The 24,825-nt window shown below is 43.8% G+C and overlaps 1 protein-coding gene across 1 annotated transcript in view; it reads right to left on the reverse strand.

The window, feature by feature from the left end:
• LOC127001567 (uncharacterized) overlaps window positions 1-24,825 on the reverse strand; it is a 75,695-nt gene that overhangs the window by 27,631 nt on the left and 23,239 nt on the right. Inside the window, exon 2 of the mRNA XM_050866316.1 lies at window positions 21,510-21,559. The gene's annotated coding sequence lies outside the window, so the exon portion shown is untranslated. The remainder of the gene's footprint in view (window positions 1-21,509; window positions 21,560-24,825) is intronic.

Below are 24,825 nucleotides of genomic sequence, written 5' to 3' on the forward strand. Positions count from 1 at the left end.
GGAAGGAAAGAAATAAGGGAAGTGAAACAGGGAGAAAGTTAAGAACACCAACAGCAGAACAAATAAAGGGAAGGAGGAAGCAAAAAGGAAAATAAAAGAGAGAAGAGAAGGGAAGGAAGGAAGAAAGCCAAAAGAGGACAAAAGGAAAGAGAGGAAAGGAGGAAGGCAGAGAATGAAAGGAAGGATGAAAGCCAAAAGAGGACAAAGGGAAAGAGAGGAAGGGAGGAAGGCAGAGAATGGAAGGAAGGAAGAAAGCCAAAAGAGGACAAAAGGAAAGAGAGGAAGGGAGGAAGGCAGAGGAGGGAAGGAAGGATGAAAGCCAAAAGAGGACAAAGGGAAAGAGAGGAAGGGAGGAAGGCAGAGAATGGAAGGAAGGATGAAAGCCAAAAGAGGACAAAAGGAAAGAGAGGAAGGGAGGGAGGCAGAGAATGGAAGGAAGGATGAAAGCCAAAAGAGGACAAAAGGAAAGAGAGGAAGGGAGGGAGGCAGAGAATGGAAGGAAGGATGAAAGCCAAAAGAGGACAAAGGGAAAGAGAGGAAAGGAGGAAGGCAGAGGAGGGAAGGAAGGATGAAAGCCAAAAGAGGACAAAAGGAAAGAGAGGAAGGGAGGAAGGCAGAGAATGAAAGGAAGGATGAAAGCCAAAAGAGGACAAAGGGAAAGAGAGGAAAGGAGGAAGGCAGAGGAGGGAAGGAAGGATGAAAGCCAAAAGAGGACAAAAGGAAAGAGAGGAAGGGAGGAAGGCAGAGAATGGAAGGAAGGGTGAAAGCCAAAAGAGGACAAAAGGAAAGAGAGGAAGGGAGGGAGGCAGAGAATGGAAGGAAGGATGAAAGCCAAAAGAGGACAAAAGGAAAGAGAGGAAAGGAGGGAGGCAGAGAATGGAAGGAAGGGTGAAAGCCAAAAGAGGACAAAAGGAAAGAGAGGAAAGGAGGAAGGCAGAGAATGGAAGGAAGGGTGAAAGGCAAAAGAGGACAAAGGGAAAGAGAGGAAAGGAAGAAGGCAGAGAATGGAAGGAAGGATGAAAGCCAAAAGAGGACAAAAGGAAAGAGAGGAAAGGAGGAAGGCAGAGAATGGAAGGAAGGGTGAAAGCCAAAAGAGGACAAAAGGAAAGAGAGGAAAGGAGGAAGGCAGAGAATGGAAGGAAGGGTGAAAGCCAAAAGAGGACAAAAGGAAAGAGAGGAAAGGAGGAAGGCAGAGAATGGAAGGAAGGGTGAAAGCCAAAAGAGGACAAAAGGAAAGAGAGGAAAGGAGGAAGGCAGAGAATGGAAGGAAGGGTGAAAGCCAAAAGAGGACAAAGGGAAAGAGAGGAAGGGAGGAAGGCAGAGAATGAAAGGAAGGATGAAAGCCAAAAGAGGACAAAGGGAAAGAGAAGAAGGGAGGAAGGCAGAGAATGAAAGGAAGGATGAAAGCCAAAAGAGGACAAAGGGAAAGAGAGGAAGGGAGGAAGGCAGAGAATGAAAGGAAGGATGAAAGCCAAAAGAGGACAAAGGGAAAGAGAGGAAGGGAGGAAGGCAGAGGAGGGAAGGAAGGATGAAAGCCAAAAGAGGACAAAGGGAAAGAGAGGAAGGGAGGGAGGCAGAGGAGGGAAGGAGGAAGTATGGGTGGTGGTTGTGGTGGTTGCCTCAGACTATCTAAGCCAAGGATTACGTCATTACCCACAGCCGCATTCCAGCCTCTCCCTTACTAACAGACGCCAACAACCACTCACTCAACAACCACTCACTCAACAACCACTCACTCAACAACCACTCACTCAACAACCACTCACTCAACAACCACTCACTCAACAACCACCGGCAGCTCCTGAACTATGGGCCGTGTTACCAAACCTTTCGGAGCTCAAGCACACATATTTAGGAAAGAGGGAGAGGAGGAGAGTAGGAAGATAAGTGCAGGAGGTAAAGAAGGAAAATTAAGGCTTGGAGGAAGAAGAGAGAGAGGAGAAAAGGGGAGAAAAGGTGGGGAAGGAAAAAAGAAAGAAAGCTGTGAACATTTCCAGGAAAGTAGGGAGATAAGTAGAGGAGGTAAAGAAGGAAAAGTAAGGCTTGGAGGAAAGAAGCGAGAGAGGAGAAAAGGGGAGAAAAGGTGGGGAAGGAGGAAAGGAAGGAAGCTGTGAACATTTCCAGGAAAGTAGGGAGATAAGTAGAGGAGGTAAAGAAGGAAAATTAAGGCTTGGAGGAAGAAGAGAGAGAGGAGAAAAGGGGAGAAAAGGTGGGGAAGGAGGAAAGGAAGGAAGCTGTGAACATTTCCAGGAAAGTAGGGAGATACGTGCAGGAGATAAGAAGGAAAAGTAAGGCTTGGAAAGAAGAGAGAGAGGAGAAAAGGGGAGAAAAGGTGGGGAAGGAGGAAAGGAAGGAAGCTGTGAACATTTCCAGGAAAGTAGGGAGATAAGTAGAGGAGGTAAAGAAGGAAAAGTAAGGCTTGGAAAGAAGAGAGAGAGGAGAAAAGGGAGAAAAGGTGGAGATGGAGAAAAGGAAGGAAGCTGTGAACATTTCCAGGAAAGTAGGGAGATACGTGCAGGAGATAAGAAGGAAAAGTAAGGCTTGGAGGAAAGAAGAGAGAGAGGAGAAAAGGGAGAAAAGGTGGGGAAGGAGAAAAGGAAGGAAGCTGTGAACATTTCCAGGAAAGTAGGGAAATAAGTAGAGGAGGTAAAGAAGGAAAAGTAAGGCTTGGAGGAAAGAAGAGAGAAAGGAGAAAAAGGGAGAAAAGGTGGAGAAGGAGAAAAGGAAGGAAGCTGTGAACATTACCAGGAAAGTAGGGAGATACGTGCAGCAGATAAAGAATGAAAAGTAAGGCTTGGAAAGAAGAGAGAAAGGAGAAAAGGGAGAAAAGGTGGGGAAGGAGGAAAGGAAGGAAGCTGTGAACATTTCCAGGAAAGTAAGGAGATACGTGCAGGAGATAAGAAGGAAAAGTAAGGCTTGGAGGAAAGAAGAGAGAGAGGAGAAAAGGGGAGAAAAGGTGGGGAAGGAGGAAAGGAAGGGAGCTGTGAACATTTCCAGGAAAGTAGGGAGATAAGTAGAGGAGGTAAAGAAGGAAAATTAAGGCTTGGAGGAAAGAAGAGAGAAAGGAGAAAAGGGAGAAAAGGTGGAGAAGGAGAAATTGAAGGAAGCTGTGAACATTTCCAGGAAAGTAGGGAGATAAGTAGAGGAGGTAAAGAAGGAAAATTAAGGCTTGGAGGAAAAAAGAGAGAGAGGAGAAAAAGGGAGAAAAGGTGGAGAAGGAGGAAAGGAAGGGAGCTGTGAACATTTCCAGGAAAGTAGGGAGATACGTGCAGGAGATAAGAAGGAAAATTAAGGCTTGGAGGAAAGAAGCGAGAGAGGAGAAAAAGGGAGAAAAGGTGGGGAAGGAGGAAAGGAAGGAAGCTGTGAACATTTCCAGGAAAGTAGGGAGATACGTGCAGGAGATAAAGAATGAAAAGTAAGGCTTGGAAAGAAGAGAGAAAGGAGAAAAGGGAGAAAAGGTGGGGAAGGAGAAAAGGAAGGAAGCTGTGAACATTTCCAGGAAAGTAGGGAGATAAGTAGAGGAGGTAAAGAAGGAAAAGTAAGGCTTGGAAAGAAGAGATAAAGGAGAAAAGGGGAGAAAAGGTGGGGAAGGAGGAAAGGAAGGGAGCTGTGAACATTTCCAGGAAAGTAGGGAGATACGTGCAGGAGATAAGAAGGAAAAGTAAGGCTTGGAAAGAAGAGAGAGAGGAGAAAAAGGGAGAAAAGGTGGAGAAGGAGAAAAGGAAGGAAGCTGTGAACATTTCCAGGAAAGTAGGGAGATAAGTAGAGGAGGTAAAGAAGGAAAAGTAAGGCTTGGAAAGAAGAGATAAAGGAGAAAAGGGAGAAAAAGTGGGGAAGGAGGAAAGGAAGAGAGCTGTGAACATTACCAGGGGCAGTTTAATGACCCTGGTGGTAGTTTGACCCTTCCTCTGCACCATGAACCTACAAATGCACTCATGAGAATCCGACTGACCTCCTTTTTGACCCTTGAAAATAATTTATGTAAGAGAAGGAAGCATCTGAGAATGCAAACCAATACTTCACCTTCATTAAATCCCTAATACTTATACTCATTACTTTTTTTTCTTTGGTCCATTCGCGCCACGAACAGAAATAAAGGTAATGTATTGGATGTTGCCATGAACTCGTAAAAGCGGCTCTAAGAAAGCTCGTAAGTTATTGGATTTGGCAAACTGATGTAGTTGGGAATTGACTTCGGGAGAACGGCCGAGGAGGAAAGAGCTTGTAATGGAACCGCGAATCCAGATAAAAAAAAAAAAGTTAGATGGAAGGCCGCGGGAAAATATATTCTTTGAGGGTTGGTAGTAAACAGTCGTAGGAGGAAAATAAGAAGAAAAAAATATAGAAATAACCGTCCTGAAACAGAGAGAGAGAGAGAGAGAGAGAGAGAGAGAGAGAGAGAGAGAGAGAGAGAGAGAGAGAGAGAGAGAGAGAGAGAGAGAGAGAGAGAGAGAGAGAGAGAGAGAGAGAGAGAGAGAGAGAGAGAGAGAGAGAGAGAGAGAGAGAGAGAGAGAGAGAGAGAGAGAGAGAGAGAGAGAGAGAGAGAGAGAGAGAACGATGCCGGAGACACGATGTTATGAGACAAAAATAAATCCGAGAAATTAACAATGAAAAGGAGGCGGAGGAGGAGGAGGAGAGGAGGAGGAGGAGGAGGAGGAGGAAGACATGTAATAAATGCTGTGTGTTTGGGTGGGGTTGGGGGGGGATGAGAGAGAGAGAGAGAGAGAGAGAGAGAGAGAGAGAGAGAGAGAGAGAGAGAGAGAGAGAGAGAGAGAGAGAGAGAGAGAGAGAGAGAGAGAGAGAGAGAGAGAGAGAGAGAGAGAGAGAGAGAGAGAGAGAGAGAGAGAGAGAGAGAGAGAGAGAGAGAGAGAGAGAGAGAGAGAGCGCTATATTCGTGTGGCAACCAGAAACACAACACGTGCCACACACACACACTTAATTAGGTTAAAATTGAAAAAAGAAAATAAAAAAGGTTTACAAAGCTCATTAAAACCTCTGAACAGGGAACAACACGATCATTGACATCCTTCTAATTGACGATTATCAAAAAAGGACACTAAAAAATAAAACTCGAAGGGGAGGCAGTTCAAGTGGGGAAAAAGGGGGGGGGGGTGGAGGAGCAGAACGCCGAACGCCGGACTGGGTGGAGGAGTGGACTGGGTGGAGGGGTGGATCGGGTGGAGTGGAGTGGGTGGGTCCTTGGCTTCTCGGGTTCATTAACAGCTTAAATTACCCAAGGGAGGCTTCGGGAGGTTATTACGAGGAGATGAATGACTGCGTCCCACAATGCGTCGATTCTTTGTTACATCATCGCCTTTGTGTCGTGACTCGCTGGTTGAATAACTGCGCTGTGATTTGAGACGAGGATGACGGTGTTGGGTAAGTTGTAATTGCGCGGAGACAGACTTGTGTTACGTAGATATTGGTCGAACACACAACTACCCGGTGACTTGAGATGCGGATGACCATGCTGATTAGGTAAGTTTTAATTGCGCGGAAACAGACTTGTGTTACGTAGATATTGGTCGAACACACAACTACCCGGTGACTTGAGATGCGGATGACCATGCTGATTAGGTAGGTTTTAATTGCGCGGAGACAGACTTGTGTTACGTAGATATTGGTCGAACACACAACTACCCGGTGACTTGAGATGCGGATGACCATGCTGATTAGGTAGGTTTTAATTGCGCGGAGACAGACTTGTGTTACGTAGATACTGGTCGAACACGTAACTACGCGGTGAGTTGAGGTGCGGGTGACCATGCTGATTAGGTAAGTTGTAATTGCGGAAGCAGACTTGTGGTATCAGGCTATATAGATAATGATTAGAGTAACGCGCTGGTATTTGAGGTACGTATGATCTTGTATTAAGTAAGTTTTGAATTGAGCAAATAATCATACAAAGGCTAATATTTACTATCAATTATTATGCTCACTAAATTGAATACATATACATTCTTTAACACCCACTCAAAAATAGATTAAGTAGAGTAAGACCAAAGAAACAACTCCCATTCTTTTTGATGATATAATGGTTCAAACACTTATATGCTATTTGAGGCGCAGAGGACTATGCTACGTAAACCTATCAATTGTGAAAGTATTAACATATTACATACCAAGATAATAGATGGTCTTTTTCTTTGACCAGAGGTGTGGGCGACCATGTTCAAGGGGAAGACATTATACAGCAGGTTATCATTGTGCGTGTAAAAGAGTATGATATTATATTTTTATTTATAGCGTTCATCTTTTAATCTCCGGAACGAAAGACACCCCACTATGCAACACATTTTTTTCTCATTTTTCGCCAGTAAATGAGACAGGCCGAGAGGTAAATAGGAAAGGAAAGCAACACTCCGCGCCATGTTAAAAAGAAGACCGAGGAATACCATGAGACAACGACCAAATTTAGTTCCAGAGGTGTTCTAATACTTCAACCTGTACACAATTACCAGGAAACACGTGTAGAAATATTATCCAGCTTAAAATATTATACACAAGGTAGATTATTTGGATTATTTCTTCCTTTCTTCCTTTTTTCCTTCCTTTCTTCCTTCTTTCCTTCCCTTCTTACTTCCTTTCTTCATTCATTCATTCCTGCTACTCTTCCTTCTTTCCTTCCTTCCTGGCTTCCTTCTTATCTTCCTACTCTTCCTGCTTTCCTTCCCTCCTTCCTTCCTTTCTTCATTCATTCATTCCTGCTACTCCTCCTTCTTTCCTTCCTGGCTTCCTTCTTATCTTCCTACTCTTCCTGCATTCCTTCCCTCCTTCCCTCCTTTCTTCATTCATTCATTCCTGCTACTCTTCCTTCTTTCATTCTCGCCACCAATGCTAAACGGAGAAACTCTACACGTTTACTTGGAAACCGGCAAAAAGAAAGAAAAATATCCTGCTTTGTAAATGAATTGGAGGTCAACTTATTTCGCTCGCTCCTTTTCGCTTATTCTGTGTCTGTCCTTCTCCCCCTCTCGGCACCAGCCCCTGTAATGAGAATCTGCACACTTTTACCAGGAAACACACAGACACGAATAACACTGGGGAGCTTAGGAGGAAAATTTGAGACAGACGTTTTATATTTTCCTTCCTTCTGTTTTTCCCTGCTTGTTCTTCCCCTCTCGAAGCCACCTATGCCGAGAACCTCTATACATTGACTACCTATGCTACTCTATACCTTAACTAGGAAAACATGTACAAAAAAAAATCGAGGAGACTTGTGGGAAGGAGTGAAAGAAAATGAAGAAATGAAGGAAAGAAAGGGATGTAGGAAGACAAAAGAGGAGTAAGGGAAGAAAGGAAGAAACACAGATACAAGAACAGCATTGGCGAGCTTAGAAGGAAACTTAAAAGCCGACGTATTTTCCTTTCTTTCTATCTGTTTTTTCCGGCTTCTTCTTCCTCTCTCGCAGCTAACTGTACAGAGCTTTCCTTTATTCGCGAAAACAGCGCCAGCGGGTATTTGTGTATCTTCTTTCTATCTTTCTATTTCTTTTTCTTTTTTCTTTTTTTTTTTGCCCTTGAACTGTCTCCTACACTGTGAAACATATGATATCCGCAGCTTTCCCCGGCGAGGTGAGGTGTCTGAGAAGAGTATTACCAAACTTTTCATAATCTTGTACGAGACTGATTTCTTTCCTTCCTTCTTTTCTTCCTTTCTTCCTTCCTTTTCCTCTTCACCTTCCACCACGTCGCGCGCTTTAGTTGGGCTTCTTTCCTTCCTTCTTTTCTTTCTTTCTTCCTTCCTGTTCCTCTTCGCTTCCTAACTAGAACCACGTCGCGCACAATAGTTAGACTTCTTTCCTTCCTTCTTTTCTTCCTTTCTTCTTTCCATTTCCTCTTCACCTCCCATCTCCTTCCTTCTTTTCTTCCTGTCTTCCTTCCTGTTCCTTTTCACTTCTCAGCACAACGTCTCACACATTATCTAGACTCCCTCCTTCCTTCCTTTCTTCCTTTTCCTCTTCACCAACAACCATCACGTCTCATACATGATCCAGGCTTCTTCCTTTCTTCTTCTTCTTCCTTCCTTTTCCTCTTCACCTCCCACCACCACGACTCATACATGATTTAGGCTTCTTCCTTTCTTCCTCTTCTTCCTTCCACTTCCTCTTCACCTCCCACCACCACGACAAATACATGATCAAGGATTCTTCCTCTCCCTCTCTTCTTCCTCTCCTCATCAACACCAAGCACCCCATCTCATACATTATCTAGGCTCCTTCCTTTCTTCCTCTTGCCCTCAATGTTAATCTCCACCTCCCAGCGCCGAGTCTCAAACATTTTCTAAACTTAACTCTTCAGCGTCGCCTCCTCCGCCGCGCAACACAGGTCGGAGCCTATTCGGTAGTTTGCAAAGGGAAGGGTCTCGACATTCGGTTTAAGTACCTCGCTCCGTCCTGTAGTGTGCTCATGAAATATTTGACAAGAGGCGCGAAGTCGTTGGGTTCAGGGAGGAGAGCAGAGAAGGTACGGACGGGGTTTTGTTGGTTCTAGCTGAGTCTCTCTCTCTCTCTCTCTCTCTCTCTCTCTCTCTGTGGCTGTGGCAAGGTCCTACAGGTTGGAAGAAGAAAGATATGCGGACGAATCTCATATGTAGCGACACACACACACACACACACACACACACACACACACACGCACACGCACACACACACACACGCACACACACACACACAAAGATGAAGGGCAAACAAAGAGAAATAAAAAAAAAGATAACAAAACAGAAACGACGATGAAATAAAAAAATAAAAAAACAGTAACTAGGAGTGAAAGGAAATTACCAGCTGGAAAAATAAAACCAATAGAAAAGAACAAATAGATAAATAAGTAAATAAAATAAACCGATGTAACGTGTAAATAAATAAACGAAAACTGGAATGTGTAGGTAAATAAAGAATGAATATAAAGACTAAAAAAAAAACGGAGGGGAAGAACAAACACCTGAAAAAACAAACCAAAAAGAGGAATGAAGGACCGCCAAGAAAAAACAAACACACTCGTCACGCTGAACCTCAAAAACAAACACACTCGTCACGCTGAACCTCAAAAACAAACACACTCGTCACGCTGAACCTCAAAAACAAACACACTCGTCACGCTGAACCTCAAAAACAAACACACTCGTCACGCTGAACCTCAAAAACAAACACACTCGTCTGGCTGAACCTCAAAACAAACACACTGCCACGCTGAACCTCAAAACAAACACACTGTCACGCTGAACCTCAAAACAAACACACTCGTCACGCTGAACCTCAAAACAAACACACTGTCTGGCTGAACCTCAAAACAAACACACTCGTCACGCTGAACCTCAAAAACAAACACACTCGTCACGCTGAACCTCAAAAACAAACACACTCGTCACGCTGAACCTCAAAAACAAACACACTCGTCACGCTGAACCTCAAAAACAAACACACTCGTCACGCTGAACCTCAAAAACAAACACACTCGTCACGCTGAACCTCAAAAACAAACACACTCGTCACGCTGAACCTCAAAAACAAACACACTCGTCACGCTGAACCTCAAAAACAAACACACTCAATCATTAAACGAAGCAAAACACGGAAAAAACGGGGACACACACACACACAATACGCACACACGGATTGCTGCACTATCATTCCGTATGTGTGTGTGTGTGTGTGTGTGTGTGTTGCCACTTAACCACACACAGGTGGCAATACTTCCTCCGTTACGTCATTAAAACCACAGAGGGAGGAGGAGGAGGAGGAGGAGAAGGAAGAAGGGGAAGAGTAGAAGGAGGAGGAGGAGGAGGAGGAGGAATGGAAGAACTAATGAAGAGAGAGACAATGAGAGGGAAAGGCCTAGGGGTGCAGAGAGAGAGAGAGAGAGAGAGAGAGAGAGAGAGAGAGAGAGAGAGAGAGAGAGAGAGAGAGAGAGAGAGAGAGAGAGAGAGAGAGAGAGAGAAAAGCAAGAAAAGAGAGAGACTGGAGGGTTAAGAACATAGACGGGAAAAAAGAGAACTGGAGAGAGGACCAAATTGGAAGGAAAGAAAGAGAAAATAAAAGATTGTGAACAGAGCAATATGGAGGGAACAGAAGGGGAGGAAGGAGAAGGGAAGGAGGAAGGAGGAGGGAGGAGGAAGGAAGGGAGGAAGGGAGGAGGGAGGAGGAGGAAGGAGGAGGGGAGGGAAGGGAGGAGGAAGGAAGGGAGGAGAGACAATGGGAAAAAGGGAGCATAGAAATGGGTTTTTAGAGGAAGAAATCTAGGGTGGGAAACGTGTGGCAGAGAGAGAGAGAGAGAGAGAGAGAGAGAGAGAGAGAGAGAGAGAGAGAGAGAGAGAGAGAGAGAGAGAGAGAGAGAGAGAGAGAGAGAGAGAGAGAGAAAGTGGACCACAGATATCGGCAGGTATCGAAAACTTGAGAAATAAACGATGGAGAGAGAGAGAGAGAGAGAGAGAGAGAGAGAGAGAGAGAGAGAGAGAGAGAGAGAGAGAGAGAGAGAGAGAATGTAAATAAAGAAAGGGAGGAATGCAAGAGGGCAATGTTGGGGAGAGGTAAAAATAAAAGAGAGGAGAGGAAAAAGACGAAAAAAAACAGCGACAGAAAGAAAGAAAAGAAAAAAGAAAAGAGGAATGGATAAAGGAAAGCGAGAAGGAGATGAACAAGAGAAAAAGAAGATGAGTATAAAGGAGAGAGAGTAATACACGGAGCGATAGACATGGAAAAAAATGCAAAGAAAATAAATGAAAAGGAAGAACGGAGGAAGTGAAGAAAGCATAGCAAAGGAATGAAAGGAAGAATGAGATAAAGGCAAGGAAAAAAGGAAGAAATGAAGAATGAAAACAGAGACGTGTGGGAAGAATGGAAGATAGGAGAGGGAAAGAAGAAAGGAAGGAAAGAAAAAAAAAAGAAAGTAAGAAAGACAGTAAAAGAGGAGTATGTATGGAGGAACATGGTAAAAATGGAAGGATGAGTGAGTAGGAAGAAGTTAAAGAAAGGACCAAATAACTAAATAAGAATAGGAGGAAACTTGTGGAAAGGAATGAAAAAAGAAAATGAAAAAAATAAAGAAATGAAAGGAAGGAAGGATGGAAAACAAGAGGGGAAGGAAAACGGGAAGAAAAGAAGGAAGAGTGGGAAGAACATAGAAAAAGGAGGCGTCGGAAAAAAAATGAAAATAAGAAAGGGAGAAAATGAAGGAGAGAAAACAGGTCGGAGAGGAAAGAGAAAGAGGGAGGGATAGAGGCAGGCTTGTGTGGGCAACATTTCCAGACTCGCGCACTGTATTCCGCCCTCTGGTATTCATGCCACAACGAGTATTAAGTCAACTTGTGCCAACCCGAGACAAGTTTAAGTGGGTTAGTGAGCGAGCATCTGTCTGGAACTCGCCTCAGGGAAGGGTGCGAAATTAATGTTCAGACACATGCCCAGAGTTTAGGAGACAGAGACACTTACTTTGTTCTCTCTCTCTCTCTCTCTCTCTCTCTCTCTCTCTCCCCCTTCGACCATTTTATAGATGGACACATTAACAGCTCGATCGACAGACAGATAAACAGGGAGATACATGAACAAATAGATCAAAAGGTAGATTAACAGAGAGAGAGAGAGAGAGAGAGAGAGAGAGAGAGAGAGAGAGAGAGAGAGAGAGAGAGAGAGAAACTGCGTAGACAAATGAACCACCACTGCACTAACAAATTTCGACAATCCCTTTTAATACTTTGCTGCAATTAATACACACACACACACACACACACACACACACACACACACACACACACACACACACACACACACACACACACACACTCACCTATATATGAAAAACATAACTTCATGAATCATAATGACATAAGTTTATGAATCATTGTATAGTCTATCTGCATGTATGTATGTATGTATGTATGTATGTATGCTGCTACTGATGATGATGATGACAGGCAGAAGGTTTAAGCACGTAATAAACTTTCAACTCCATAAATATCAACAACAACAACAACAACAACAACAACAACAACCGGACGCCTCGTTCATCCCCACATGAAAAAAAAAAAAAAAAAAAAAAAAAAAAAAGCAGTGATTTATGATATTGCCGCTGCACCTGTACCGTTTGTTATAAAGTTAAAACATAAAAAAAAAATATTCAATGCACTCACAAATAACATGAATATTGCAGGTTAGGAAATGAAAGTGAAGCGAAGGATGGAGAGGGAAATACGAAGGTGGGTAAAGATATACATAGACAGATAGATAGATAGAGAAAGGAAAAAAAAGATAGATAGATTGATAGACAGACTGATAAAGAGAGAAAACAAAGAGAGTGAGAGAATCAAGCACACACACACACACACACACACACACACACACACACACACACACACACACACACACACGTATCTATTTATATCAAACGATCACTTAATTCTTCCTTGAAAATCAATCTCTTACGCTTATCATGTCTGTGTTCAAGCTCCTCAGTTAAGTTTTCAGTCACACGGCTCTCGAGAAATTAATTTTTATAATATCGCTTGTTCCACCTGTATAGCATTAGAGGTATGGCTGCTGCCCTATTTATGGATGTACGGTTTGTTTTTACAATGATGGAAGCAGATCTAGTACAAAAATAAATAAATAAAACAAAAAAGGGTCGCTCGACTAACCTGGATGATGCAATGTTATTACGTTTTTTCAACGGTAAGCTGGCAAACTAATTATCATATTTCATGGCATACAAGGCACCTTTTCTCCTAAATAACTCTAATAATAGCCTTGCGTCCAGACAGATGGGAGAAACTAATCCGAACCTCATCCGATATTTTCATTGACCGAAATTAATTTGGAGAGAATCAAAGAATGTTAGGACCTTGAACAAGACGAAACATGTCGCTCGCTCGCTTAGATCCAAAGGCCGAGCTTCGTTAATTGGAAAGGTCAAGTTCGTTCGATCATTCTTGACACCGATACCGAGAGAGAGAGAGAGAGAGAGAGAGAGAGAGAGAGAGAGAGAGAGAGAGAGAGAGAGAGAGAGAGAGAGAGAGAGAGAGAGAGAGAGAGAGAGAGAGAGAGAGAGAGAGAGAGAGAGAGAGAGAGAGAGAGAGAGAGAGAGAGAGAGAGAGAGAGAGAATGACACTAACGGCAACTAGTTTAGTGGGTCAGACTCGGAGGAGAGCAGGTGCGCTTGGGGAGGAGGCAACGGAGGAGGAGGAGGAGGAAGAGGAAGAAGAGGAGGCTCATCAGACCCCGCTACCTCCTCCTCCTCCTCCTTCGTGTTGGATGGGAAGTCGGAGAGAGCTGAGGCGTGAGGCAACAATCACGGGGAGCCAGCGAGCCTATCACGTTGACCACAGATAAACAGCTCCACTCATTCAGGCCAATCCACCTCCGCCCAGCCCTTTCATCCAGCCCAATCCATCTCCGCCCAGCCCTTTTATCCAGGCCAATCCACCTCCGCCCAGCCCTTTCATCCAGCCCAATCCACCTCCGCCCAGCCCTTTTATCCAGGCCAATCCACCTCCGCCCGGCCCTTTTATCCAGGCCAATCCACCTCTGCCCAGCCCCCAATCCCGTCATCCAGGCCAATCCACCTTCGCCCAGCCCCCAATCCCGTCATCCAGGCCAATCCACCTTCGCCCAGCCCCCAATCCCGTCATCCAGGCCAATCCACCTTCGCCCAGCCCCCAATCCCGTCATCAGCCCAGTCCAAGCCCCTTTGTCCAGCCCAGCACAACCAATCCAAGTCCCTCAGTCCATTCCATAATCCAGTCTAGCTCACAAATTGCTTATCTTCTTTCCATTGCATAGACCAGTCCCCAACCCAAATGCAGCCCCTAGTCCCTTCATCCAGGCCAGTACAACCAAACGAAGTCCCTCAGTCCATTCCATAATCCAGTCTAGCTCACAAATTGCTCATCTTCTTTCCTTGCCATGACTAGTCCCTAACCCCAATGCAGTCCCCAGCCGTCTCATCATCCCCTTCCATCATCCATCCCAGTCAACAGCCCCAAACAGCTCCTTTATCCACCACATCCAAGCCCAGTGCAGGCAACAGGTCATCTTATCAAGCCCTAAACAACCCTATCCATTCAATCCACTAGACTCCTTCCACTCGTCAAAAGCCCGTTTATCTAAGTCAGTCCAGTCAAGTCCAGCCAACAGCCCCTTTAACCATATCACCCCATCCCAGCCTCCCTGCAACCTCTTATTCAGATCTACCCTGTTAATCCCAGTCCCCAGTTTAGGCCAGTCACCCAAGCTCAATTAACAGCCCTAACCCCCATCCTTAACAACACTTCCCAGCCCTTTCAAGTCCTCAGAGAACTGTTCTCCTTTATTCTTTCGCGTTTCCAGTCCCCTCCCAGCCCCGGCTCATCTGGTTTCCCTTCCCTCGGCTCAGCCTCGGCTCCTGCATGAATGAACTGTTATTTTCGCGATCACGGACGGAAGCAGCGGAAGTGAGTGCCTGAGAGAGTTGCGCCGCTTGCCGACTCTTCCCGTTCCTTCCCGTCCCTTATTTTCCAGACTCTTGAACCCACTAACGCACAGTACACCTTCTCAGGCCTATAAAGCTAACTGTGTGTGTCATTTGAAGATTTCAGTGCATTTTGAAGCTCCTCAATTTACCAATCAGCAAATGGTTTAAGAGTCGTGCGCGTTTCATCAAGCGTGTGAACTTAAAACCACATGCACATATCACTCAATTATCCAAGAACCGCTTCACTCCCTCACCGCTTCTATATCATGACCAGAAACCGAGGAAGTGATGGAGATGGGCTGGTTCCTAGTTCCGTTCCAGCCCGTCACGTCCATCAGTTTGACAAAGGGATAAGACTCACTGTTTATGCCTCCCTAACATTTGTCACTTTATACTTCAAGAACCGTTTCCTTTCTCACTACTTCTAAATCAAAAGTGGGAACATAAGTAGTGATAGAGATGTACCGTTTACTCGTCCCGTCCCATCCCTCTGACAAGAAAGTTCAAGGGAAGGTTAATGCTCAGTGTTTCTGCTCCGCCGCCACATGGCACTCAATACTCCAAGAATCGCTTCCCTTCCTCCCTACTTCTCAATCATGAACGGAAACAGAGAATGAAAGAGATGTTCCGCATACTCATCCTTTCCTGTCCCTCAGTTTGACAATAGGAAGGTTACTGTTCAGTGTTTCTGGGCCGCCGCCACATGGCACTCAATACTCCAAGAATCGCTTCCCTGCTCACTGCTTCTATAACATGATCGGAAACAGAGGAAGGGATAGAAATGTGCCGCTTACTCGCCCCGTCCCTCGGTTTGACAATAGAAAGGTTAATGTTCAATGTTTCAACTCCGCCGCCACTTATCACTTAACACTCCAAGAATCGCTTCCCTTCCTTACTCCTTCTCTATCATGAACGGAAACAGAGGAAGCGAGAGAGATGAGCCACTTACTCGTTCCGTCCTGTCCTTAGTTTGACAATAGGAAGGTTAATGTTCAATGCTCGACCTTCGCCACCGCCTAGGCCTTCACAATGGACCGCAGAAGGTGATCCCGCCGCCCGCTTGCCACTCAATACCCCAGAGTCACTTCCGTCCCTCACCACTTCGATGTCATGAAGAGAACCAGCAGAAGAGAGCTAAGACGTGGACCTTCAACTTGTCCCTCGGCGTCCCTCAGTTCGACGAAGGGAGAGTTTAGTGCTGGCTCTCCTTCTTCCTCCTCCTTCTCCTCCTCCACCTCCTCCTCTTCTTCCTCCTCCTGATTGATGTCTGACATTCATTAATCGAGACCTGTTGCCCTTCCTTATCCCTTTTACGTCACGACCTAACTCCTGGAACTTATGACAAACTCGATGTGACATTTACTGGAGTTGGTGCGATTAAAGAGGATTGACGGAACGCAGCGAAAAGAAAATGAAGGAAAAGAAGGAAGGAAGGAAGGAAAGGAAAGGAAAGGAAAGGAAAGGAAAGGAAGGAAGGAAGGAAGGAAGGGAGGGAATGTTTGTATGGATAAAAAGAAACACGCAGCAAGAAAAAAGGAAGGAAGAAGGAAGGAAGAATAAGCTTGGAGAGGGAAGAAAAAAAAAGTGGAAGTGGAAGTAGATAAAAAAAAGAGATAATAATAGAAGTTTAGTACGGAAATTACTTAGCCAATGAAAGGTTTTCTTTTGGACGAGTTCACAGTCTGGCTAGCCTAATATCTCTCTCTCTCTCTCTCTCTCTCTCTCTCTCTCTGACACAAATTCACACAAAAAATAGGTAAATAGGTAGATAAATGATGGATAAACCGGGAAAAGTAGATAGATAAATAAATAGAAGAGAGAGAGAGAGAGAGAGAGAGAGAGAGAGAGAGAGAGAGAGAGAGAGAGAGAGAGATGATACAAGGACACGGAGAGAGGTCAGGCATCGCTTTCCTGCACATTCTTGTGTTTCCACCGCTCTGATTGCGTGGGGTGCTTCCGGGAGGATGAGGTCGCTACCACGACTATCAAGATGAGGACAGGAGGGTGGAGATGAAGCAACGGCGGCGGCGGCGGAGGAGGAAGCTAATGCAGACGTGAAAAATAAACCGAGTCGCTGATGGTGGATATGGAGACGAGGAAGGGCGAGCACAGTGGACGGATAAAGGGGCTATTACACTGGGCTAATTTTTCGTGGATCTTCAGTCAAACCACGATTTCCGCTAGCGTAGTTCTCATTTGTTTCTTGTTATTGCTGCTGATGATGATGGTGAGTAATACCGTCGTCCTTCAGTGAAATCTACCGTAGCTTTGGAAGATCGTGGACACGTCAGAAAACCAAGGAAATATTAGAACCACGCCAGCGGAAATCGTGGTTTGAGTGAAGATCCACGGAAAATTTGCCCAGTGTAATAGCCCCTTAAAGAAGCGAAGAGAATTTTACGGTGTGCATGGTCGGGGAAGATGATGATGATGATGCCATGATAAGATAACCTCGCGGTCAAGGAGTCTCGCAGAAACTGAGCCACAGAGGAAAAAAATGGTGATGGAAATAAAAATACGAAGGAAAATCAATGTTACGGTGTTCGGAGTTCCTGGTGAAGCCTTGATGGCGGACCTTCACGATCGGGGAGACTCAAGGAAAGCGGGAACGAGGAAAGTCAAACGACCCGAGACTGCAGGAAAGTGGGAACGAAGAAAAATAAAACGAAACAAAAATACCAAACTCTCAAGAAAGATTGAAGAAAGTTAGGACGAAGAAAAATATATAAAAAAGTGAGGACTAAAAATCTACAAAGAAAAAATATTCCGGCGGTCTCGGAAAAAAGCACGAGGATAATCATATTACTACTGAACATGGTCCGGGGCTCCTGCTAATGCCTCTATTGAAAACTTTACGACGGAGGCGGCTCAGGGAGTGTACCGGAGAGTCGAAAAAGATGGAAAAGTGTGAGCTGAGGAAGAAAAAGAGAGAACAGCAAGTACACGAGGGAGAAAAACAAAAGCATGATAATAACGAACCTGTTTCCTATTTTTTTTTTCTTTATGATGCAGAGAAAAGGAGAAAATAGGAGATGATGCAGAGAAAAGGAGAAAATAGGAGATGATGCAGAGAAAAGGAGAAAATAGGGGATGATGCAGAGAAAAGGAGAAAATAGGAGATGTGCAGAGAAAAGGAGAAAATAGGAGATGATGCAGAGAAAAGGAGAAAATAGGAGATGATGCAGAGAAAAGGAGAAAATAGGAGACGATGCAGAGAAAAGGAGAAAATAGGAGATGATGCAGAGAAAAGGAGAAAATAGGAGACGATGCAGAGAAAAGGAGAAAATAGGGGATGATGCAGAGAAAAGGAGAAAATAGGAGATGATGCAGAGAAAAGGAGAAAATAGGAGATGATGCAGAGAAAATGAGAAAATAGGAGACGATGCAGAGAAAAGGAGAAAATAGGAGATGTATATATGAAGAAAAAGCGAGAACAGGAAGTAGACGAGGGAGAAAAAAAAAGCATGATAATAATGAACCTGTTTCCTATTTTTTCTTTATTATTATGCAGAGAAAAGGAGAAAATAGGAGATGTATATATGAAAGAAAAAACGAGAACTACAGCAAAGAGACAAAAAAAGGAACGAAATTAAGGTATAAGAAGGAAAGAAACAAAATGCGATAAGAAGAGGAAGAAAGTAACTAAAAAGACAAATTCTACATAGGTGAAAACATAAACATAAATTTTGCACAAAGATTAAAGCGAAATGTCAGGAAATGCGTGAGGTAAAAAGCGAAAAGGAAAAAAATTAATGATAAAAAATGATTAAATAGCGAAAGATATACAGAAAAGAAAACGAGAAGTAGGAAAATTTGTGGAAAAGAAAGAGATGGGACAGAAAGTATATATAGAGAAAATAATAGATGATAAATTTTCTACGAGGGGAGGAAATTAGTGAAAAACGAGGAGAAAAACTTTGCACAACTAAATAACAATAAGAAAGAGTTTGTAGAAGGGAAGAAAATAAAACGGAGACAAACTTTCCACAAATAAATATCAATAAGACAGAGTTTGTAGAATGGAAGAAAATAAAAGACGAAAATTATATGCGAAGAGAAAATATACACCCACAAGACAGACTACAAACGATGAAAAAAAAAAACAAGACAAATCTCACACGAAGAAAACAAAAGCTTGAAAAAAATACCAAATTCACGAAAAAAAAACATGAACTGAAAATGTATAAAAAAAGAAAAAGAAATTACATGGAAGAAAAATCGATCCACTTTAATTTATTTTTTGCTGTGGTTTCTCTTTTTCATCTCCTCGAGTTCCTTCGACCATACATATCACTACCATCTCCAATTTGCTGGTTTTATTGTTTTGCTACTGCGACCGATCACTTAGGGTTCGTTCATAGTGTGTGTGTGTGTGTGTGTGTGTGTGTGTGTGTGTGTGTGTGTGTGTGTGTGTTTGCCTTTGTTTGCCCTTGAGCTGCTCCCGTTGCTGTAAGGGAAAAGGTAGCAAAACAAAGACAGTAACTACTTTATATAAGAAACAACAAGAGCAAAGGAAAGGACAAGGCTGCTAAGGTGGTAAGGAAGGATATAAGGAGATGAGGAGAAGGCAGGAGGCAACAGTGCGAGGGGGTGACAGGGGGCGAGGCATCTGAATAAGGTAACAAATCTCTATATAAAACGCAACACTGAATGAGGAAAGGAAAATGCTAATAGGCAAAAATAGTAACCATGAAAAAGAGGGACAGTGACAAAAGAAACTACGGCAAACATCTCTAAGTGGGTAGAAAAAGTAGGGTAAGTAGTACCTCCACGTAGGAAAAGATGAGTCAGCCAGGCAAAAACGATAACGACAGAAAAGAAAACGGGTCACTCATCCCTGACAGACGCTGAAATGGAACTGGTAGCACGTGGCGGGGGGTGGGGGGGTGGGGGGGCTGGAGAGAGAGAGAGAGAGAGAGAGAGAGAGAGAGAGAGAGAGAGAGAGAGAGAGAGAGAGAGAATCAGCCCACGCACCCGCCCACCTGGCCTAACCTAACCTAATCTAACCTAACTTATCCTAACCTAACCTAACCTACTTGCCCTTCCCACAAATATGTCAGGATCGTCCTCCGGAGCCCAAAGTGATGTATATAGTGTTGGAACCAATAAGTTTTACCGCGATTGACGTTTTTTTGAGGGGAGGTGGCGGCATATGACCCAGGCCAAGAACAACAAACATAATGAAAAGAAAAATGCTCGTAAATGTCCGTCATGTAGAACCGCAGAAGGACACACACAAAAAAAAACATACAAAGGTTATAGAATAAAGTAAATAAACATATCCACAAACCCAGTAACCACATACCTATCCAATCCATCCAGATACCCCACTTCGACATGCTTATTTCTCTATCCACATACCCATTATCCATACACCTATTCGTTCATCCATATATCCAATATTTATCATCTATCCAGTCCATTCACATACCCGCTGTCAACACATATACTCGTTCATCCACATACCCAACATCTACCCACCTACATATTCGTGCATCCACATACCCACTCTCCACACACCTATCCGTTCATCGACATATCCACCATCTACACTTTCATCCACCATCCTCCATATGCCTCTCAAGAAAAAGTTTATGAAGAATTTTGGTTTAACTTAAAAAAATATATGTAAATCAATGAACGGTCACACATATCAAACAAACCAAAAGTCAAATGAAACTGTACGACTTAACATTAACAAAACAAAACTACTAACTGGCGTAGAATTTTGGTTTTGTCGCTATAAAAAAACAAAAATTAAAGGAATCAAACACCGAATGAGTCAATTAAAGCGGTAAACGTGAATGCTGACTACCTTCGGATAATTACTGAGGTCATTAAAGTGTTTGTGTGTGGAGGGGATGGGGGGAAGGGGGGAGGAGGAGCTTCTCTACGGGGAAAAGAGGAAAAGAGGTTAGTAAATCATGGGGCTCAGTGGAAATTCAGTTCATTACATATTATTTTCCTTAACGAAATAAGTTGTAGTGGAATAAAAAAAAATCTCTCTCTCTCTCTCTCTCTCTCTCTCTCTCTCTCTCTCTAAATAAGTTCCACTCATTTATTTTATTTTTTTCATTTCCGCTCTACTTCTCTTATTTTCACGCTCAGTAATTACAGAAAACAGACTGAACCAATATATTGCCGTGACCGTTGTGAGAAGTTGTTGGCTAGTTAGAATTTCACCCTCGGCTATTTTGACCTCGGCGAGCACCAATTAACCTGATTAGGGGAAGGTAGAGAGCAACCATGATGGGTGGGTGGGTGGCTGAACGGATGGGTAGGTGAAGGGATGGGTGGGTAGTGGCTTCTTGGTACGTAGATTTGTGTGGGGGCGATTGGGTCAATGAAGGGAAGAAGCCGAGTCGTAATAACATGGATGATATGAGCAGGGAAGAAAAGAAAGGAGAGGTATACGAAGGAAAGAAGCAGAGAGTCGTAATAACATGGATGAGTAAAAGTAAATATGTGTGAGTGAGTCGGGGAAGGAAGCGAGGAAGGGAAGAGAGAGCTAAATATAGGTTGGTGGCAGCGTAGGGTACAGGGATGTGTGTTTGATGGATAGGAACAGGGGAGAAAGGAAAGGAGAGACATACGAAGGAAAGAAGCAGAGAGTCGTAATAACATGCATGGACAAAAAGGTGAAGGAAGGGAAGGAGGGAAAGAGGGGTAGGTAGGTTGGTGGCTGTGTAGGTTACAAGGATGTGTGTTTGGTGGACAGAAATAGGGAAAAGGAAAGGAGATACACTTGTAATGAATGCTATTGATATGTAAGAAGTGACCTGTGCGTGTATGTCAGTGAAGAAATGCGGAAGAGTGCAGAAGTGTGTGGTGGCGAGTGGATGTTTGAAGAAAAGGAAGGGAAGGAAAAAAAGGAAGGGACTCTGAATGGCCTGAACGGGAATGAAAGTGTGAGCTGTGTGTGTGTGTGTGTGTGTGTGTGTGTGTGTGTGTGTGTGTGTGTGTGTGTTTACGAGAGGTTAGGGTGAGCGAGGAGAGGAGGAATGGGAGAGCAGTGACGTAAAACAAATGATGATGAGGGAAGGAAACGGTGCCAGATGAACAATAATTACCTGCCAGTCGGGACGGTGATGTAGAAGCCTCGATGTCACCTGGCGGACACCTGTAAAGAGACCCCCACTTCAGTACGTCAGGTGGAAGAGAACATTTAAATTACAGTGTATAAAAAAGAAATGTAAACTAATATAGAAAGAACACGTCATTATATTAAAGATGAAAAGCATTAACATTGATAATGGATAGAAACGGCAGAAATATCAATGCCATGAGATTAAGACCAAAATATTAGAAAAGAAGAAGAAGAAGAAGAAGAAGAAGAAGAAGAAGAAGAAGAAGAAGAAGAAGAAGAAGAAGAAGAAGAAGAAGAATGAGAAAAAAGGAGGTTAAAGAGAAGAAAAAGAGAAGGAAGAGGAGAAAAGAAATAAGTAGAGAGGGAACAACAACAACAACAACAACAACAACAACAACAACAACAACGAGGAGGGGGAACGGTAGAGTCATCGCCCCCAACCACAACGTAACAAGCAAGCCATTCGGTGCCTCCAACACGTATCTTCTCATAAACAACTTAGCCCATTCTTCCTCCTCCCCAACCCTCCCTCGCTCTCTCCCTCGGATAAACTACCTCCCTCAAAACAAAAGAAGATGACTGCAGAATCGGCCCCGAGTCGCTTGATACAAAAAGGGTGATTTAATTTCCGTAGTCTCTGAACTCTCCAGTAATTCATTGTCCTTTATCATAATTAGGGGACCAGAACTGCAATGCATATCCCAGGTGAGGTCTTAGCATCGAGATAAGAAAGATAACGTTACTCCCGGCGTCTTACACTCGAAGTTCTCCGCTATGGACCCGAACATAGGATGAGGCGGAGGAAAAGGAGGAGGAGGAGGAGGAGGAGGAGGAAGGGGAGGCAACAGGTGGACAGGTGTGCTGCTAAATTGACAGGTAACTGGACTTTGAGTAACCAGAAGTGTGTCCAGCGAGTCTCCGAGCGGCTTGAGGGGATACTGGTGGCGGTAATAAACCCCGATTGAATCAACTCTCTCCAAACTGAGCAGAGATTATTCCTGTGTGTGTGTGTGTGTGTGTGTGTGTGTGTGTGTGTGTGTGTGTGTGTGTGTGTGTGTGTGTGTGTCCAAGATATAACTTAACACCAATATCTCATAAACCAGTCGTCGTAAGAAACAGTGAAAGGTATGTACGGAACTTAGGGAAGCCGAGGAATGACCTTCTATCGCTGTACGTGGATCGCAAACAGCACCGACGATCAACATGAGTCGGGTATTTCCTCGCCCGTCCACCCACCCACCGACCTTGAGGCAGCGAGGTGAAGAGGAGGCGAGGCGTGTGTAAGGGTTGTATTATAAGATATTTCGCCGCCCAAGAACACCTATTTGACAAGGCTTTTCTAGGAGTCGTGGGCATTCCCAGGGGTAGTTTTATGACCCTGGTGGTAGTTTGACCCTTCTTCTGTACCATGAGTCTAAAAAAACACTCATTAGAACCTGATTGATCCCCTCTTTGACCTTTAGAAATAGTTGATGTGAGAAGCGATGGCGTCTTAAAATACGGCCCTAAGTATCGAGGCGGGAGGCAAGCAGAGGTGACGCCATGCAGGAGGTATTTTGCAGATTCACGAGGTCATATGCCGTTGCCTTGTGTCTATTGGTTGCGATGAAGACAGATCAGGGACGGGAAAGAGGAGTGGAGGATAAAAAAAAATACCCGCGACACGATCCTTCCATTAAGACAAACTGTGAAAAATGCCAAAAAACAATGCAAAAAAATATGAAGACGGAAGATGATGCCGAAAAAAAAAATAGATAGATGAGGATGTAAGAAAAATTAGACCGAGTGAGGGGGAGGCCGAATAAATAAAATAAAATAACGGAGGAAAATGCCAGAAAGAAAAAAATGAGACTGAGTGAGGAGGAGGCCGAATAAATATAATAAAAATAACGAGGAAAATGCCAGAAAGAAAAATGAGACTGAGTGAGAAGGAGGCCGAATAAATAAAACAAAAATAACGGAGGAAAATGCCGGAAAGAAAATAAGAAGAAAACGGTCGACAGTGAAGTTTTGAATAAATGAAGATAAATAATTAGTTTACTGCATTAAATTCGCTCTTCAATTGTCTTTTTCTTACAGCGGCACAGTATATTATTAGCCTTCCCCTCACGACCCTTTTTGAAGCCTCCTAAAATCACTATACGAGAGTTATATGCCTCCCATCACCTGTTGCTCACTCCTTTACTTGCGTTAAATCACTGGTCTTCAAACATTTCTCACCTGGACACAATTTTACCTATAGCAATTACTCTCACGACCCAAGACTTTTAATACTGTTGAGAGCGGTGTGTGGGTGCCCTTTGCGTCTGGGGTTCAATCATCTTTGTGTGTCAAGACTTTTAATACTGTTGAGAGCGGTGTGTGGGTGCCGTCCGCGTCTTGGGTTCAATCATCTATGTGTGTCAAGACTTTTAATACTGCTGAGAGCGGTGTGCGGGTGCCCTTTCCGTCTGGTATTCAATCATCTATGTGTGTGTCAGGTTAGTGCTCGCCACCACAATGTTATCTCCAGCACTACCGCCATCATCCATTTTCAGAGGTATATACTGCACACGGAAATTTATGAAGCATCTATTGATCATCTATTGTGTTTGTTTCCGTGACGTCAGCAAGATAAACAAGTAGACGCAACATAACAGAATAGCTATATTAATACTACGAGCTGTGTGTCATGCCATCTGGTGCTCTGCTATACTCGTTTGTGAAGTAGGGTGGTGACGGGTTGAGTAATCTATAAATTGCAGTCTCGCACATCCAAGAAGTCTGGATTGGATACAGATTGTCACGTGGGTTCGAGCTACGCGTTCGTATATCAATTCAGCTTTAATTTTAACCTCCAAAGGAAAAAAAAGAAGGGCACCTCAATCACTCGTCACCATCACTTCTACATCACCTTCATCTTTATCACCACTGCAACCTCACCATCACTATCATCACCAGAGAGAAAAAGAGCAGCTCAATCACTCGTCACCATCACTTCTACATCACCTTCATCTTTATCACCACTGCAACCTCACCATCACTATCATCACCAGAGAGAAAAAGAGCAGCTCAATCACTCGTCACCATCACTTCTACATCACCTTCATCTTTATCACCACTGCAACCTCACCATCACTATCATCACCAGAGAGGAAAAGAGCAGCTCAGTCACTCGCCCTCATCACCTCTAATCTCCTTCACAACAGCATCAATCAGCTACCATCATCACTACACCTCCCCGCCATCTTTGTCATCACCAATGCATCACTTCCATCTACATCATCACCACTATAATCATAACCTCTAGTGCACCAGCC

The sequence above is a fragment of the Eriocheir sinensis genome, chromosome 21 (assembly GCF_024679095.1).
Source record: "Eriocheir sinensis breed Jianghai 21 chromosome 21, ASM2467909v1, whole genome shotgun sequence".
Classification (NCBI taxonomy): domain Eukaryota; kingdom Metazoa; phylum Arthropoda; class Malacostraca; order Decapoda; family Varunidae; genus Eriocheir; species Eriocheir sinensis.